Raw genomic sequence first — 19,239 nt, 5'->3', positions numbered from 1 at the left:
AAATAAATATATTGTTCTGGATATTCAATGAGTGTCAGACGCTCTCAAATGTGCGCGGCATTGTAAAAGCAAACCTTGGGGGTTGATATTTTAGTTATGAAGCATTTCTTTATCTAGGTTCATGCTGTTTCTGAAGTCAGTGCTTAGATTTGATGATGTTGACATACATATATTTCAAATTTATGTAATATAATTTTCATGCGTTTGAACCGTGTTATATGCTGGTGCAATTGAATATATGTGCATATATAATATATATATATATGTATGTGTTTGTGAGAGAGGGTGCGTGTGTGTATAATTTTGCATTTAAAGAGAAAATAAAAGATAACGTATAGGAGAGATCTATTTAACTTTGTTAATATTACTTTCTTAAATACAAATTGACTGCTTTTGAAATACTGATAGATTTGTAAACTAATCTTTAAAGATGTGGGGCATGCATAAGCAATGTCACCATTCCATGTTCACCTTTGCCACTCAAAAATATATGTGTAAATGTTATTTTAAAACGAAATGTCTGATTCGAAAATTTAAAACAAAGCCTTATCGGAACCTGTACAAAGAAGTAAAAGAATTACAAAATGGCTGATAGCTCGTAAGGTATTACGAATTTCCCACCGAAATAAAGTGTACATCACCAGCTTGTTCACTATATCGTACAATTTCATATCCAAATAATTGTATGAACATTTTTGTCAAAAAGGATATTCGATAATAATAATAATGATATATGTATTTGTGTTTATATAAATATATAAATATATCAAAAATATATAATTCAGAAAAATTAAAATACAACAATTAAACTTTTATTTTTACTGTTCACATAATATTTATAAATATTATGTTTCTAAAATAACGATCACATCACATTATCTTTTTTACAATTAATATAAAGCAGATTCATTTCTTTGTTGAATAGAAAAAATAAATAATTTCGGTTTAAAAAAAAAATCCCTATAAATAACCTACCTTCTTTTTCCCACCATGTTGAAACATTTTTATTTCTCATTAAACCCGATAATAATAGCCCTCCTCCTGGTTTTGTGTGGTTTAACGACATAACACCGGGCCGCTACTACGGCAAAGAAATGACAAAAGTGGTAACAGGTATTAGTTCAAGTATACTCATTGTTCAAACAACAACCTAGTGATTTTTACCTGGAAAAACACCTTAAATAGACAATTATACACTTTGGACCAAGTATCAAAATGTTTCGGTACTGCATAGGATTAAACGGCTGGATGTAACCCATCTGGGGCATCAGGATGCAGGTGCAGTGAGGGATGAGTAAAACGGGTATGTTTCCTCCCTATATCAACTCAACAGCACAACTGATCAACCCTCGCATGAATACATTGGCTGCATCTAGGGATCTATTTCTTGAGGCGGAGGGTGAGGTTTTTTACTCACTCATCCTCTTCCTGTCCATAGACTGTTTCCCTGCGATACAACACGCCGATATATTTCTAAACATAATTTACTATCACATAATTCCTTTATGTCTGATTTATATTAATAGACAACAAGTATCGGGATAAATGGAAATAAGGTATACTATTATGGCACCGATTTACAAAAGTTCTCGATCACAAATAAATAGCATTAAAATACAAAGGGGAGGTAGAGCCGTAAGCAGACACACACAGGCAGACTGTTCCTCGTAAATCACCTCTCCAATCCTTGCTATATCGGAGGAAACGTTCCGAGGATGTCAGTTAACACACAGACATAGTGATGACCGATAGACAGGATTAAAAGATTGGCCACTCCATGCACTGACCTATACCAGGTATGTTTTCCTATCACTGTATTTGTAATTAATTACAAAACACAATGCAACGTGCTAATAACACCTTAGAATGTATGTCCCGTGTATCTCGCTTTCGGTATTCCAGAGCAGACAATCGAAAATATAAAGTTCCTGGAACTTCTTACGAAATTGTGGCCACGTCCCGTGTGTTGGGGAGAGAAAATGAGATTGAACAATGCATTAAAAAGCAGCAGTTTACGGTAGAGACATTTTATGTATTTTGTACCCTTCAAAATTACTGTAGGCCCATTAAAGAAGAGAGGGCGGGCTTACGTTTACGACGCAAGATGGAGGGTAGTTATAAAATGTTAAAACGACCCCAGGTCACCAGGCAGCACAGATTTAAAACAATTTGACATGTATCATCTGATTTTTCGTTTATGAGACTAGATATGACCATTTAATGTTCGATATTATCCATGCCAGACATCACATTCTATGGATCCCTATTACACCAAGCATAAGCGAATTGCAGGGGTGTACGGTGGTAGATATATTTATTGTTTATCTTTACCTATACCATAAAAACAAAAACAAATCTTCTGAATTTTTGAAGGTTCATCTTCTATTAATATTTTTATATACCATTTAAACATTTTGATATAAAAATATACCAGTTATTTTAATAAAATGAGAATTTCCCTTTTAATAATAAATCCAACAATGGCAGACTTGCAGGAAAGAGATGGTGTTTCTTGAATAAAAATAAGCCTTCAGTATTTTATCATTGTTTGTATATTTTATATGGTATACATCATTAGATTTTCATTAAATAGATTTTGTAAAATCATCATTCATTAATATTCTGTTATTACCTGCTATAATATTTGTTAGATAAAAACCATTTGAATGAAAAAAGTGTATTCATTCAGTTTAATTTTCAGGTATTAAAGATATACATTTTATTAATCAAATTGATACATTAAAGAAGTAATAACTTTAGAAAATTTAGACGTTTTTAGTTTATTTAAAATATAAATACATTCATAACGATATAATTACAAAAAATCAATAACAGTGATTCATCGAATCAAATTCATGTTTAACCTATAAATTTGATGATAAAATGCATACGATTGGACGTTTTGTTGTTCCTAAACCATGTGTTTTTAGTTTTCAATGTTTGTGTGTGTGTATTTTGTTAGACCTACAACAGGTGACAAAGTCCACAGCACTATTACTATTCAGTATCTCAGCCTAGGGCAACACAAGTGTAAATGTCTCTTCTAATGGAATTTACGAGCACCATAGGTGGCAAAAGAACCGGCGGGCTGGAAAGAAAATCAACGAATCAAAGAAAATAAATTCAACCTAAGACTGAAAACTGAAAAACACTACCTCCCAAATATTTACATACATTCATTACCCCACGTGTGGTCACGGGTCTAGTCCCAAACCACACTATGTCCATACAAAGCATAAAACAATCAGTTATTGTTTTCAAAATTTATTTAATCGTATAGTATTATTCATAGAAAATTTTTACAAATGTATTGTTATTATATTGTTGACATATTTTATAATATCCACAATATAAGTGATATTTTTGTATCACATTCAGGAATTTATCTTGGAAAAACTATTGTATATCTAATATTCCTTTATTTAAAGGAAATAAAATTGATATAATAAATAGAAATAAGCTGTTTAAATGTCGTTAACTATAAAATATCAACACCCCATTTTAAAACATAATTTATAAACTTACAGAAAATACTAAAAATGAGCAAAGTCTGTCGTTTGAGTTTGTAGTTTCAATATAATAAAGTCTTTTGTTTGAGTTTGTAGTTTCAACATTATAAAGACTGTTGTTTGAGTTGGTAGTTTCAACATTATACAGTATGCTGTTTGAGTTGGTAGTTCAACATAATAAAGTCTTTTGTTTGAGTTTGTAGTTTCAACATTATAAAGACTGTTGTTTGAGTTGGTAGTTTCAACATTATACAGTCTGTTGTTTGAGTTGGTAGTTCAACACAATAAAGCAGACACGTAGTGACAACGAACCATTGTATACTTACATTCACAATAGAATTAATTTTGAAATATCGAAATTGAAACGTTACAACTTACAAAATATATCAAATTGATACTAATAAACCGGACGAAATATACCAATTAACACTGCGGTATCTTATATAGATAACATATATTTAGTTTTTCATTCCATGAATTATATAAAAGGGATAGTTATCTACTTGAGTATTGATTCGTCAACAAACAATACATAAAGGGAATTTGCAAGGCTACAGCTGCATTTCCATGTATTGATTTTACGCCCTTTCGATTAGTGTTCTGTGATTTCCTACTGGGTGTCCCATTAACACAGATGTTAAAATTCAACCCATAATTTATAAATTAACATTTGCACATTTCATTATTCCTTTGCTACGCTACCACAACGACCATGGTAAAATTAAGCTTTAATTATATATCATTTATGTCTGTGCATTATGTGTTCTATGATATCAAACAAATCACCATCAACATAATTGATGCTAACAGATTTGTATGTGATGGAATTTGTAACTATTCATTATGAAAAATAGAATTTATTTCTTACTGAGAATTTTACAATGTTGTCGCATATATTATAGTATATTTATTGTGCCAAACATCATTGATGATAGCACAATAATAAATTTGGTTCGTTAAAAGATGAATTTATGATCAATAAAAACAAATACCACGCTGTAAAGATAATTACAGAATATAAACAATTAGTAATAGCACAGAAAGGTTCTGCAAAAGTCAGATATTTTACTTAAAATCAAAAGATTTTCAGAGGTCGGAAGATATCTGGTTTTCTTTGTAAATCACAGCATATCACTCATGCGCAGTGGACTGAAACGTAAACATTGATGGAGAATTCAAATGTACTATATATAGATTAAAATACATTCTAAAGTTAAAGGTAGGCTAAGGGTTATGATGTGCGTATGCATGAAAGCTAAGATAGTACATTAGATATCAAAGTATACCATTAACACAAGACTAAAACACATGTTGTAGTTTTTGTGTTGGTGTTTTTCAATACCATACGAATCCCGAACATCTATTTGTGATAACATTTTATATACGAGGTAATGTGAATTATCAATAAGAATATTCTTAAAACATTGGTGGTACTGTCTTCCTTAAGTGATCTAAAAAAAAAAACAATTACAAAACGACACAATAATTTAGATTATATGAATTGAATGTAAATGCCAAAGTAAAATACACATATAGCGAACAAAAATGAATGGTTTGTTGCTGCATAGCTATTTGTATACAAGAAGTAATGAGAAAGTTTACAACATAAAAACACTGCATATTTCTGGGGCGACATATTTTATTTGCAATGTAAAAATAGAAAAATGCTTGAGTGACAAATTATTTTATGATATTTAATTCAGAAAGTTTACTAGTAATCAGTTATTCTCTCACCTTCTTCATTACAAGAAATAGTGTATCACATGTGTGTGTCATGCATCTCATTTAACTTTTAAAAAGTAAGTAGTGTAATTTTTAATTTTGAAGAAAATTTATTTTATTTGTTAACAACAAATACTATTCTGAACGAAATGAAGCAGTTACAGGTAGCATGATAAAACACAATGTCTGACTTTAATATTTAACTAATACCGATACAGTTGCAGTTTTCCGATATCATTGATATAAGCCTCTTTCAGTAGATTTAAAGCATAATAGTTGCCGCTTTTGTTCCGTTTAATAAATTATTTACAATTGAATATTTGAGTGATATTTATGAAGTAAGGCAACATGAACTATATATAATATTTTTATATCACTGAGATTTGATAATGATGCTTAATATTTTGTTCATTCGTATTTATTCTACATTTTTAATAAGAATTTGAATATTAACACAAAACGTGAAAGTCAGCAATTTTCATAGTATATTCATCAGAGCAAATCAATTAGTCAGTCCTCATGCTAGATATAAATGGTATGCATGGTACTTGTAGCAAACATATGATATACATGTAACAAAAAAAAAGACAACGTTAAGTAAATTTGTCCTCCTGTTAGTTTCCTTCCTGTGGACTTATTGTCTTCAGTCACTGTTAGTGTACATCAGAAAGTGAATACATATAATGACGTCATCAATAAAATAATCATAGTACGTTATAAACTGTTGCCATCTAAATACTTTCATGAATACAATAACAGAAAAGAGGTGTTTGACAGAAAGCAATTTCTCCTCCAATAAAAAGTATTTATCCATAATTTGATTGGCTTACTAAATAGAAACACAGCAAACACAAAAGTCAATTGCTTAATCAAACAACAGTACACATTAAATTTGATTATCCAAGTACCCGTTCATAAGGACCGGTATGTTTACAGAAGGGTCGACTGAGCTGTATAGTACCTCTCAACAGTGTTGGGACATTCATCTCTCTTAATGATTTGTTGCTGTAGCATTTAACACTTGGGCTGCATTGATCTTGGTAATGTGATAACTGAAAAGGTCAAAAGCATGCTGTTTATTTAATTAAGGTAAATTTCCACGACACTCTTCAAACACAAAATAAACATGAAATACTTCATACTTCCTTGTAAAGGAACAACATAGAGGTAAGCCTATTTCAGCTGTTGTGTGTGTTAGAGTCATATCAAAAGATATCTGCTCATAGATCTGCTTTGTGCAGGAATCTTGAAACCAAAAAACTCTGATTCCGAGATTCTGTGTTTCATCCACGATGATAAACCATTAATATCAGTTACATAAATATATTAGAATTTACTGTTAAGTGACATTTCAAGTCTGCTTATATGTAACGACACAATCTTCGTTATGACCATAAATCCTGAATTCGTCTCTCACGTAATGATTTATGTTTTCTAACATACAAACGATATCACTATACAATAGATATACCCATGGTGTGTAAATATTTACCTTTTAATGCCTAGACTGATTTAAGTCATATCCGTCAAGATATATTTTGTTTTTATTTTTTGATGGCATACTTCACAAAAAATCACATTTGTCATCAGTGAACAAATTTCATTCTGTGATGTGAGATATTTGACATATTCGTGGCAAATCTCCAATTCACAAATTTGGTTTCAAAAAAACCTTTTTGTTGATAGCAAATAATATCCAAATAATTGTATTGTATATGTCAGTTCGCTTGGGACTAGACAAACTTCGAAGATAGCTTATGCTTAATTTGAAAGCCATATGATACTGTTATCTATCAAAATGTTTCAAAAGCAGTATATGCATTCGATATCATACAAATTTTAGATATAATAAAATCATTCTAATCGCTATACAATCACAGTATTTATCCTTGGTTCATATGTGAGATATATTCCCCAATTCTACATAATCAAAATTAAATAATGATTCAAACCGTTACCTTTTTATTACTCAAATCTGTAAAGTACTGATATGCCAAAGTGTATTGAAATGAATTACCACCTAGATAAGTCGAAATTAATACAAATGACTCATCACTTATTCTTTGTTAAACTCGAATAACATGTAGGCAAGATTCATCTTTCTCTAACACATATATCATTTTATAATCATTTAAACTCTATTACACAACAATTCTCATTAAATATGAAAATAAGTTGAATGCAACTATACCTATCGATTTAATTAATATTCACAAGTTAAAATCAATTAATTAAACGTAGTAATATTTTTCACTTTTTATGTCTTTTATGCAACTAAATCACCCAGTAAATGCATCACCAAAAATAAACTGCATGTCAACAAAACCAAGAAATAAACAGAAGCAACTATTGTATTCTCATAAACTTATATCACCGTCAACTTGGGAAGTCCTTCCACACTACCCACAAAGAGCCGGTTCAATCTGTGTATATAAGGGGATTGGGAAGTATTATCTGAATCATACACTTGATGGCATAAATCATCTCTTTGTGTCAATGGAGCAGGGTGGCTGGAGCCTTACCTGGGTTAAAAGGGGATTATTTTGATTGCGAAATTCTTTTTTCGTCGTAAAACTTAGTCTGTCGTTATGCGATTCTGCGCTATTGATTCTTAATACATTCTATCAACCTTGGTTGGAGCGTTTAAGCGATTTATCTCTGATATGCATGAGTCTTCTAAAGGATGTCGTTGTTTCTTTATTTTGTGTATATAAGCAGATTTGGTAGCAAAGTTGGTTCTAAAAATCGATTTTAATTTTATATATCCGAAAAGGAAACTCTTGAACCCAATAAAGTACAATTTATCTTGTTTAATTTGCTTAATTCAGCATACAGATGCCTTATCACATCAATACTGGCATTTTAAATAGTTTACCTTTGTATTATTTAATTACTTAAATGCTGATCGTCTCTTAAACACGTTTTTGAATGTTTTGATGATAATATGGAATAAATTGCGTTTTATTACTACCTTAACACGGAGAATGCTGTAACATATTTTTTAAACATTGTTCCAGCGAGCTCTTTCGAAACACACCTGAACTCGGTATCTACATGAACTATGTCAAAGTAGATAACTGTGTATATAAATGTATCTGTGCGGTGACAAAGGACCCCACATGGGGGTATGAGAGTACAATGCCATAAACTACAAACGTGTCCTGGCAGTCTGATATAATCATACTACATAGTGAAAGGTAACGTCACCTGACGTTGGCTCAACATTTCTAATATATAATAACACACTCTGAGATAAAAAAAAAACAAAACAAAAAACAACATTTTTCTTTATAGATCAAATATTTAATCGAAAAGTGAATCAAAAATATATTATAGAGAGATGCATGATTATAAATGGATTTCCTGTGTGTTAGGATATGTTTTTGATCAAGATACGCGGTGATTTCTTTAAGGTTTATCGATTTGAGATTTGCCAATATTTCTTATTTGCATACGTGTGTGTATTAGTTTTCGATTATATATTACTAATGTAATATTAGTCTTGCAGCAGTAAACTAATAACCAATAGTGATAACAGCAGTGCAATTTAGTCCATCGAACGTCTCCAGGGAAATGTTATAAAAACTTAATATATGGGATACAGGTCTGTAGATACGTTTAGATACGTGATTGAGATTCCATGACATATCGGACATCGCTATGGAATCGTATGGATTTCCAAGAGAATTCAATGTATTTTCTCTCTCATATCAGAAATTTCGATCCTATTTCCCCTCATATGGAACGTTAAGTTATATACTATGTAAAGGAGGGATCGCGTTAAATTCAACCTTTGATACACAAAGTCGTATTTTGCATGAATAATCAGATATCAATTTTGTCATTTAAATTATATCTCCTTGGCTATATTGATTCATGCTGGGAGAGAGAAAAAAAACACGATTTGCTCTCTTAGCCTATAGTATCGCCCAGTGTACCTCTACTGACTCATACTACAATCAATAGTGCTACAGAGGCACTGGTGCGTGACGGGTTTTTCATCTAATAAAGTCAACGTGTAGCTCATGTAAACGTTGACAGGGGGCTCCAAACGTTCAAACCCGCCATACGGAGATGCTCCCAGTAGGCTTGTAGGGTAAATTTTACCACGTGGGTGGGTCAATTGACAAAATGTATTTGCTGTTATATAAACCTGGTCGCAAAGCCTTAGTCGTAGTTTTGGTCACTCAATGACGTCCTTCTGGACTACTGACTAAAAGGAGTGTTTGATTTCTGATTGCACAAGAGTAATTATTTTACCAATGTCAATACATATTTGTTAGTCAAATCCTATTTACTCATCTAATCTATGGTCTCCATTTAACAAGATTTTGATTCTGATTTTATGTTTCTTTAATTCATTCGATGAGTCGTGATGCAAATTAAAGCATCAATGCAAAATATGTGATCAAATGAATTGAAGAGTGTTCAATTATGTAGATGTTTTATTTAATGAATTAGAAAACAAACTTTGTTTACGGCTTGATATCTACGCGAGTTTATCTGGCCTGTCAACATGCTCCTTTATGGAAACCTTCGACTTACAACAGCGTCACCCAATCATGTGTAATGGATTTGCACGCTACACTAACCCAAACATGTTTTAAATGTTTGACGCATATGCTATTTTCTACGCTTGATTAGTTAAATAAAACTTGAACGAAACTCTATATCGTTTTAACATATTTGGTATTTTCTTAACTATCACCTAAGGATGAACCTAAGATTTATGGCGTTTAATACTGGTGTATTTTCTATATACAGACACAATAGCGCATCGTACACGACCACCGTTTTTCGACGAAGGGGGAGGATAAATTAGAGATAGTATCGAGTACATATGGTGTCCGCTTTATTTTACCGACCTGTAATTTATACTAACCTATACAAAAAGGTGTAGCAACACAAATTGTGGAGTGTTACAAGGCAGGAAAATATGTCCAGCATTTTCCTTGGACTGGAATAGGGAGAGGGAGAACTATCCATCAATTGGGAGTCAGACGATACCCTTATGATGGGGTCGACAGGAAGAAAAGGATACAAAAAATCCCAAGGCGTGATAGGCCTGAAGTAGTGACTGCCTTTCTATACCCATATGGTTATCGTTAGAGGCAAATGATATATATCACTTCTTAAAATGTGTTTTCGTTTCAAATCGGTATCAATTTCCCTTGCGGTTTTTTTGTTTTCATTTTTCAACCAAAACGTCATGTAACAAAACATAGGTTGTTTATTTAAAAGGTGATAAATCAGACATATTTAAATGAAGCCAGGTCAATTTGTGAGTTCGTAAAACCAAGAGCCTATAACACTTAGTAGGGCATTAGCCAAAGTAGTTCTTAAAGACAACTTGTATTTTTTATTGTTTGCAGCTACTAAAATAGGACAATGTAGCAATACTACAAAGCACAGTCATGATAGCATTACTTTTAATGACAACATGTATTTGTAAAGAAAATACAATAAGAACATAATATAATCATATCAGGATGGATTGCAGTTCAAAGATATCGTTACACAATTTCTCTGTTACAGATTATTCTCATTAAAAGCATTCAACAATGGAATTATGAAATAATGCTTTAATATATAATATATGAAAGATATTCTTTCTGAGGACAACTTCTAAAGAAATCGTACCAGTGAATCGGTTTTTGAGGTCACTTAAATATCTAAGGCTCATTTTATTTGCTAGAACAATATGAAATAAGATCAATGTAATTAACATGTTGGAGGTATATCTTCACATCACTGACTGAAATTTTATCAAGTCCTCTCTACGAGTCCTGAATCTGCTGTATCCTAAGTAGGCAGACCACTATAAAACGATAATCAAAAGTAAATATCAAGTCTGCATGATATACAAACATTGTGAAGATATGTCTTATATCATAGTACGTGTATAATAGTAAGGTTACAATGCCAGAATGAAAACACAAATTATATTGTGATTTCTATTCTTATTCAAATTTTGTTATCTGATGTCAAGCAGATGACCTTCATAATTTTCACAAACACCTTTTAAATAATATTCACGAACGATAACTCTTCTTTATCACTGTTTTAGAATCCACAATGGTGTTTTGGTCGTGATAAATTATCTTAATATCAAATTACAAAATTAAGTCCACTGTTGAAAATGGGACGGCCCTGTGTAAGCAAGACAGAACAGCACGGCACTAACGTTACACGTAATTATTGGCCGCCGCGCCATTCTATCCCCGACTTCACACGTTCGCTGAATGAACTAATGCCTTACTCGAGCTGAGTAAAAGATGGCCACCCAGATAAGAGCTGTTCGCAGTGTCGTAAATATCGAGTATTGCAAAGCGTTTGTGCGAGAAACTAAATGACAGAAACGGATGTAGAACAGGTATGCTGATGTATGTGTCAATTAGCCTAGACTTCCGTCGGCTTGTGTTTACACATTTTGTAGTTCCCGTATGTGACGTGAACGTGGCTGACACACGCCTAGAAGTCATAACACACTAATGACTTAAGTACTCGATTGTTAAAAATTAACCCAAATGATCATCATCACTGTTTTATCTGCAAACATTGCTGTGCTGCATTCTGCAAATGAGGGGAGTACATACATACACCTTCCATGTTGTCCATACGTCATTTTGTTTTATAGAAAGAGTTGCATACACTATGATAGCATTAGTAAATGTTGTTTAATGATATAATTCATTAATCGTAATGTATCGTTTCCAAATCAAGATAGCATTCATATCAGTTATAAGTACCATGGCCAAACTCTGGACAGCATCATAGGTATGACGTCATCATAGCAATTTTACTACATTGATCCTGTCCGAATGATACGTATCTGGTTCATTAATTTGTGCATACACGATGCATACACTTTAAATATTAAAACTTCAATTTTGTTGTAAATTTACAGTTGCAATAAATCAACATTTCGGCTACCCTTTCTTGATAGAAAGCAAACAAATAAATGAAAATAAAGAAAAAAAACTCTCCTCAGGGTGCAATAGTAGCACCCCATCTGCTCTCCAGGTCTTACCACATATACTCTACCATTGCCAACAGTCTTATGCAGGTAATTTCCTAATTCGGCGGAAATTGCATTACTTCAATTGCGTCAAGTACCCAATTATTTAGAGTTATAGCCCTTTGTTTACCATGCATAGCGTTTTATGCGGAATATTCGGTATTCTCTGCCATTATTTCACCTACCTGTTCAATTGACGAATGGTGCATGCCAACAACTCATCGAGTGTCTCCAACTACAGTTTGGTTTTATTCTCCACTCTAAAATGAGTTCTGTCCCTTCGTTAACGATTCGTAAAGATGTCTACGGTATACATCATCCATACAACTGTATCTTTTTATCTGATTAATAATGTTAAGATGTACTATATATCGTTATGAACTTTTTAAAAAATACATTCGTTCATTAACCATGGGTTTGAAGTTAGTAATAACCCTTTTCTAGCAAATATAACAATAGCGACATAAAACAATTGCTTGCAATTTACTTTGTCTGTCTAACACGAAAATCTACTAGAATGCTTAATCAAAAACATGAAATTATTATTTTCTTAAGTTTTTGTTGTTGTTGAAAATTTTAGTTTTGTCAATTTACAATTTAGTTTTCGTCAGGATGAAATCAAATCAATATAAAACAACATTAAATGCATCTTTTATGCAAACAACAAAACACTAATACGTGAAAATAGAACAGAATATGCTGATATGTGCATTACTGTTGGTAATCTAGTGTCTTCTCATTTTAATCAACAGTTTCATTTCAATGATCAGACAAAGATCGCGACGAAATTAGTACATGCAACATCCTGTTTAACTGATACAGGGTTATTTTCGGTTATTGTTGGGGTGGAACCAACTATTATCACAGTTTTATTTTCTAAAAAGGTGATTTACCTAATGAAAGACAGGTAAAAAAAATACCGGAGTCATTTTATCTACTCAAAACACTTCCTAGCCTGTGCAGTGGTATGTCACAAACGTTCTAAGCGACCTCGTATAGTAGCTATTCAAAGAGTAAGCAGATACAATCAAAATAATTTGAATATCTAGGTACTTATTGATGAAATCAATAATTTAAATGCTATTTAGCAAGCGTGAACATTCCCAGGTGTTAATCAAATTATTGATAACACTGACAACCGCAAGCAGGTGTAATGACAAAACGATATCTCCAACACTTCTTAAACTCCATAGCATGGCTAATCTCTGGTTGATGTAGGTAGTTCTAATATGTGTTACCGTTTCTGGGAATATCAATACTAGAAGAGAAAGACCTAGAGGTTAAGTATCATTGGAAACATTTTATTGCATAAACACATATTTTAAGAGATGTTCGAAAATTCTTAATCCTTTGAAAAGGAAATTCCGTGTCCACTCAATATGAGGGTTTTTTTAATGACACGTTCTTAAGCGTTATACACTTTCGGTTGTCTTTGGTAACATTACATCATCCATATAATGGAAACAGTTCCACTCAACTCACCTACATGTAGTTTATGTATATCGACATTGTTTAACCAATCACTCGCAACATTCAGCGTATTAATTAGCATGCAGATAGCTGCCTTCTCACACAATATATTTAAGTTGTTTTCTAAACTGAGAGACGTTGAGGAAAGTAGTGTTGGCCGTACCTGTCACGATTGCTGCTTATGAATCATGAACGTCACGTTTTTGACAAAATTTTCCATATTCGTATTGCATTTGAACCACAAAGTATGCCATTGTATTAGCGTTATTTTCTGCTTATCAATTTCACTGAGGATATATTTTTGATCATTTTTTTGTTTGCCACTCTCTTCATAATTGAAGGCGGCAAAACACGTGTGTCAAGGATAGCATCCCAAAGAGACTTACCTCGTAAATGTCATGGCACCTGTAACCAGAAACCCGACAATGTGACCTAGCCTAGCCCTAAAAGCTATACTCATCCGATTTAAAAATTATTTTGGCCGAGATAATGCTGGCTGAAAGACTGTAAGTGACGTGTAATCTTTCCAGTACAGCCTAGTGTTACGTCGTCAAGTCAAACGATCGCCTTTATCTGTAGCTTCGTCCTCCTCGCCCCGACGATGCCTGGTATGATTAATTCTACACATCAGATTTTCCCTTTTTTGTGTATCCTTATCTACATATACCTAGTTATATTCTTCACATCAAATAGTATTTTATATTGTTTAGTATTTACATTTAAATTTGGTTTAATATGCCCGATTACTCCGGCCACTAGAGACATTTTAAGACAGTTTCAGTGGGTTGTCCAGTGCAGTTACCAACTAACAATACTTCAAAACATCTTCGTTCTAACGTAAAGCTGTTCTTATTTACCCTGCCGAGTGGCATTTACACAACACTCAAAACATGGCCGACATCATTCCATGTTTTGACGTTTTCGTTGAATTATGTATTTTGAATATCGAGCGGTGTTTTATTCGACTTTCACATGGCACAGCGATTTGTTGTATTTGAAACATATAGCCATAAATCTGATTTAATTATTTATTGTTTGAAATAAATCAAAACAGTGCCGGGGTTTAACGTTGAGCTGTTCGCGATATTGCCTAAACGATAGGAGATATTTATGACCTTATTGAGTATATGCACCTTAAAAGACAATGTCTGATGCTTGCTGAGTAACGTATTTCATATGCGGTCCTTAAACATTCAACACAGAAGCAGGTTCAATGATGAAATCCCATTGTTTTGGGTATATCTATTGAGATATATTTTCTGAAGCATCATTAACGCGCACGCGTGTGAACGAGTGTAACCATCAGGGTGTGTCGTAAAGAGTAGAGCTATGTGAATATTACGTTACGCAACAGACAATGGAGAGATGAAATGAAAGTAGAAAGGCTAGAGCGGTTGTTCCCCCTTAATCGTAATTTGCCATGGTAACATACCCTGTGTTTCTGAATTCAGCTGATATATTGATGAATGTCATGTAACGTGGATATATTTATAACCAGAAAATACAGTTTGATACTCTATTACTATTGTAATGTATCTTGTGGTCTGGTGTATCCATAATATTGTCGTATACATTAAATATAACCATCACGTTTATATACATATGTATATATTTAGATTAATCAAAAATAAAAACAGTTAATTAATAATATATAACAATTTTTAATAACCAAAATTTGTTTTGTTTTTTATTTCGTATGCACTTGCAAAGTCATTTTCCTTCAAAACAAAGCGATAAAAGCAAATGTGAAACTAGAACATGGTAATTATGACCCTAATCGTAGCCAAGATGTTGTATTCTAAGAAATGGATTTCGGCAACCTGATATCGCTGGCATCCTCGTTGGACAATCTTACGTTACCCTTCCACCATCAGAGAAAATCAAAAACCGTTCCTTTCCAGAAATCAAAGTAAGAAAGGCACGACTCTTGTGTTTTCTTTGTAGATTTTTATTGCATTGCCATCTCTACAATCATCGCGATCATGTATACGGTGAAAAAGATTCTTATAATTTGTATAATCAATGACGTTGCATGAAGCCTACTGAGGCGGGGCTACTGGTTTAGTGTGACAGGATAACGCGGGCAATCTTTGTCAGAGTTACAAAAACAGGAAGGCATATAAAGGGCAGTTTCCAGCTGATTACCTCCCCTGATTAATGCGGACCAGAGAGGTCCATGGGTTAATCATTCTCACTGTCAGTGACACGCCATTACACTGAGGCTGACTCGGTCGGGCTGCAATACTGTTACAATACTACCAGAAATGTATCGTGTCGATCAGATCCGCTTTGCTATCATGGTACTACATTGTATTGGAGGATCGATGACGTTGTATAAGGTCTTATTCCATAACATTGTCTACAATTGTCCAGAGAATGATTGAATGATTAAATACAAAATGTATCAAAATCTCCCATAAGCTCCTCTGCCGAATAACGGTCGGTTCTCCAATTTCAATGCGCTTTGTCCTGTGGGAATATTTGCAGAAATCAAACGTTTTATAGTCATATTCCTAATTCTTTATTCAAATGGCTGCAAAAGAACCGTAATAACAGATGAGGACGAATATGTATATGAAAATGGGCCTATTGCATCGGATTACTGCTCTTTCCATTCTAACCAACTCTTGACGATAAAACAGACTTTTTGTATTCTGCGTAGTCGTAAAAGCGTTATCAGGCGATGACAGTTCGATAACAAGGTTTAAACCCATTTATTATTCGTGAACGATAAAGGTTGTAAAAAGATTAATTTTAGACGTAATAATGCCAATTTATAAGTTCCAAAAATGCACGAAATAGCATCAGCGAAACCGCATCTCCGTCTGTAGGATCATATGATTACATGGAATAGGGCTTCAGTTCACAATGTGGGACTGTGTGCCTTTCTGATCTTCTCCGTGTGCAAAAAAAAAGGTGTTTCGCTTGTGTTTTCATCAACTTCATTTCATTTCATATGGTTTCTAGAAAACTATTTACAATGTATGTATCCCATCTTAATTTATCTCCCGATACGAACGAATCAATTGTCCATTTTAGACAATTGTTATCGGTATTCTCGATGTAGTTCCCCTTTGTTGTATTAACACATTTCGGTTAGATGTATGTTTGAATAAGACAAACTCAACACATTTCGGACAGGCGTATGTTTGAAGTAATTTTAATGTTTTCCTATAAAGAAATTAAATATAAACACAAGATGCAATAAATAAGATTTCCGAATGATGTACATAACGTAGATTAAAAAACAACTGTTTCAAACTAAATTCATTTTTATTAAATCCAAACAATTTAGCACCAATAACAAACACAAAATAAAACTCAAGTAATCTTTTGCTGGTTCATGTTACAAAGCAAATGATCATCATGACTTCTTTCCTTCTCTCTATATTGAGAATAGGACCATTATGATCACTAAATCTTATGATAATTTCAATGTTATAAAGGTAAAATTTATTACCTAGAATATAAATTTCACCTACAATACAGTATGATATAATAGCACTGTTTTCGCTATGAATGCTAAACTATGAATTAAAGCATTATTACTAGTACGTGAATTAACGTAAATCAACGCTATGATCAGGAAACAAAATAACTCATCAATTATTTTGTTAATGGGAGAAAGTTCCGTAATTTTTAAATGATGCATTTGTGCAACCCCATGAAGAGATTAACCGTTTCGAGACTTTATTCTCATTGACATGAAAAGAGTATTTACTGAATTATTTAACCATTAATTCCTCGCTTGCAAAATGTTTAATTTTAAATATTTTTTTCAAAGATATGCTAAGAAGTAGATTACATTTCTTTGCTGAAATGCCTTTTATTGTCGCCGCTAAAACTGTTCAAATATCTTTTTTATATGAGTAAGATAATGCTAATCCTAACCATATATATTTACAATATAATCGTATACTTAATATCGCCATTCATCGCTTTACCGCTGATTTCAATTATCTCAAGCCTATGAGTAAAGGATTTAATATATGGGATTTATTTTGATATTACCATAAATCATTTCTTATGAAGATATCTCCGTAGCTTGCCAATATTAGCAGATATCCAAACGCCACTTTCTTTCAAACTCGAGACATTAAAGTAAGACAAGCCTGCCCTAAAGCAATACAATATGATTAGTACATTATAACAAAATTAATATTAAACATGTTGCATCCTTACTCTTGTTTATATTGATAAATTGGTAAATAGTTAATCTCATCGCAATAATATAATAATAAATTATATAGTATACCTTAATATACGTTTTGTTATAATTTGTATCTAGTTAAAAGAAATGGGTAGGGTTAAAAATAAATCAATCAAATATTTGTAAAATGCTACAATATTAACAGAAACCCTGCCTTTTCCCTATCTATCAAGAATACACTTGATCGAAAGACTGATTTTATGTCTACAAACGAATACCATCGAGAGTACAGTATAGAGAGGTGTATACAATTTGAGCTTCGAGTGTTTAGTTTGAAGGCGAACAGTGCACAGATACCCATGGGTAACCGCTTTGATCTTCCTCGACCCATGGAGATGTTCAGCTCATAAAAATTTGCAGGTGACCAGTCCGGAGTAAGAGTGACCTTTACTGACCGCTTGTCTGTTTGTGTCGAGGTCCGGTATAAGGACCACCTTATAGTTAGATAAATAGCCCCGATAATTCTATTTCAAATGAAATGAAAATTACCATTTTATTACAGGGCAGTACGAATGAAGTAACACCAGCGGGTCACCTCGGGGTAAACACCACACATGGCTCAACAGATGGTTTCATACATTTATATAAAAAAAATCTTATTTCTATTCAATCTTTTACCTTGTGTCTTAAATGGAAGTTAGCGATTGATATAGTTGAATTATTTTGTAGATTACTTGATGTTTTGTTAACTGATGCAGTTTGATTATGCTGTTAATTATTTTATATCTTGTTAATTATTTTATATCTTGTTAACTGATACAGTTGGTTTATGCTGTTAATTATTATACATCTTTTTAACTGATACAGTTGGTTTATGCTGTTAATTATTATACATCTTGTTAACTGATACAGTTGGTTTATGCTGTTAATTATTATACATCTTGTTAACTGATACAGTTGGTTTATGCTGTTAATTATTATACATCTTTTTAACTGATACAGTTGGTTTATGCTGTTAATTATTTTACATCTTTTTAACTGATACAGTTGGGTTATGCTGTTAATTATTTTACATCTTTTTAACTGATGCAGTTAGTTTATGCTGTTAATTATTTTATATCTTGATAATTGACATGCATTAACTACTTATATCGTTAATTACTGATCGTTTAGAAATGAACACTAGAAGTGATTTTTATAAATGGAAATTTTGATTTTGTATCTTGGATAAATATAAGCCATATGAATTCATTCAAACTGTAAATAAGTAAAATTAAAAACAAATTGGTGACAATAATGGGTCAATGATTTTATTTACCATTTTTATCTATATTTCTCATAATAATAGAACTGCTGTCTTATGTGTTTTT

The 19,239-nt window shown here is 32.5% G+C and overlaps 1 protein-coding gene across 1 annotated transcript in view; it reads left to right on the top strand.

The window, feature by feature from the left end:
* Positions 1–954: 954 nt before the first annotated feature.
* LOC117321763 (homeobox protein mab-5-like) overlaps positions 955–19,239 on the top strand; it is a 60,265-nt gene continuing 41,980 nt past the window's right edge. The window contains exon 1 of the mRNA XM_033876281.1: positions 955–1,796. The gene's annotated coding sequence lies outside the window, so the exon portion shown is untranslated. The remainder of the gene's footprint in view (positions 1,797–19,239) is intronic.

Source organism: Pecten maximus, chromosome 2, assembly GCF_902652985.1.
Source record: "Pecten maximus chromosome 2, xPecMax1.1, whole genome shotgun sequence".
NCBI lineage: Eukaryota > Metazoa > Mollusca > Bivalvia > Pectinida > Pectinidae > Pecten > Pecten maximus.
The sequence above is the reverse complement of the archived record's forward strand: the minus strand, read 5'-3'. Positions and strand labels throughout refer to the sequence as shown.